The 1,710-nt window shown below is 41.9% G+C and overlaps 1 protein-coding gene across 1 annotated transcript in view; it reads left to right on the top strand.

The window, feature by feature from the left end:
- The first annotated feature begins 70 nt into the window (after nt 1–70).
- syt8 (synaptotagmin VIII) overlaps nt 71–1,710 on the top strand; it is a 7,140-nt gene continuing 5,500 nt past the window's right edge. Inside the window, exon 1 of the mRNA XM_023400396.2 lies at nt 71–220. The gene's annotated coding sequence lies outside the window, so the exon portion shown is untranslated. The remainder of the gene's footprint in view (nt 221–1,710) is intronic.

Below are 1,710 nucleotides of genomic sequence, written 5' to 3'. Positions count from 1 at the left end.
TGTGTGTGTGTGTGTGTGTGTGTGTGTGTGTGTGTGTGTGTGTGTGTGTGTGTTCAGCAGGTGTGGTGGCTGCTGCTGCTGCAGGTTGAAGGAGACACACTTGAACAGGTGAAGATGGCCGACTGAAGTTCAGCAGCAGCAGCAGCAGCGACGTTCAACAGCCGCCTGAACAAACGGAGAAATGAGATTTAAATAAGATACAACTCTTCGTTCCTCTCAGGTACCGTCACCGTGGTTACCACACTTCTTCACTTTCATCTGCTTCTGTCTTTCAGGTGATTCTGACACTTTCTCGTGTCTGTGAACGTTTGTTTTGTTTCCCTTTCTCCCTCTTTCCTCCTGCTCTCCCTGTTTCTTCCATCTTTCCTTTTCTTCCTCCTCTTTTTTCATTCTTTCTCCCTCGTTTGTTTCTTTCTTTCTGCTTCCTTTAATTTTTCTTTCTTACCTCCCTCTTTTATTTATTTTCCTCCCTCCCTTCTTTTCTTAGTTTTCACCTGTTTTTCCTCTCTGTGTTTTTCATCTCTTCTTCCCCCTTTTTTTCCTGTCGCTTGTCTTCTTTCTTTCCTTGTTTCTTCCTTCACTCCCCTCTTTCTTTTTTCTTCCTGCCATCTTTATTTTTTCCTTCCTTCCTGTCTTCTCCTCCTTTTCCTCTTTCCCTGCTTCCGTTCAATTTTCTTTCTTTCTTTCTTTCTTTCTTTCTTTCTTTCTTTCCTTTTTGTCTTCTTCCTTTCTGGTTCTCCATGTCGTCCATGTCCAGCAGCAGAGACAGACCCAGTCTCATGTTGAAGTGAAGTGTAAACAGCTTGTGGCCGTTTGTGGACGTCAGTTAAAGAGAAACATGTTGTTTTTCCAGCCACATTTTCTGCCTGATGATGAAGTTTAAACGTTTAACCTGCTGCAGTGAAACTGTTCAGCTCAGTTTCTTCATCATGACGCAGCAGCACATTTACTCCAGCGCATCAGTTCATCTCTGGAGGTCTGACACTTACTCTATTCCCTCTTCATGAGACTTTAGTGTCTTTAAAAGAAGATAGAAACTCTCTATTCTCCACAGCCTTCGTTTAATCTTTTAAACTTACACTTTAATGAGATATTTTCTATTTTTATGATCATGTTTTTATACTGTTGAGCACATTGAATGACCTCTGTGTATGATAATGTGTTAACTACTAACTATGTGTGACTATGGGAAACATTCCTGTTTCTCACTGGACGAACCCTTTTGACTTCGAGGTTCCTCTGACTTCTCCTGTAGCGCCACCATGAGGTCGACACTTTCTTGTTTTTTGCTGAAATATCTCAACAACTAATGGACAGATTTCTGTAAAGTTTATCGATAGTTTGCAAACATCAGCATGAGAACGCACTGAACTAAAATGGTAAACATTGTATTCCCTAAAACATCAGGCACGTTAGCTTGCGCTGCTAACGTGCCTGAAGACTCTTAGTCCTGTTTTCTTAAATGCTACTGAAGTTTTATACAAGATAGAGCTTCGTTTCAAACATGAGAAGCTGATGAAATATTCGTTTGGAAGTTCTGGTTTTGGTCGAGAGGAAGGAACTGGGTCGGTTCCCTGACGGCAGCTTCATGTCCTGCCGTCTGAGATTCAGCGGTTGCTTCACTTTGTTTACATTCAGATCTTTAAGTAAAGATTGTGACTCTAGTTTTTCTTGCTCCAGGCGACCAGAGCAGAACAGGAAGTGGGCCTG

Source organism: Seriola lalandi, unplaced genomic scaffold (genome assembly GCF_002814215.2).
Source record: "Seriola lalandi dorsalis isolate HSWRI2012SDOR001 ecotype SW California unplaced genomic scaffold, Sedor1 jcf7180002052289, whole genome shotgun sequence".
NCBI lineage: Eukaryota > Metazoa > Chordata > Actinopteri > Carangiformes > Carangidae > Seriola > Seriola lalandi.
This window is presented reverse-complemented; position numbering and strand designations above follow the sequence as displayed.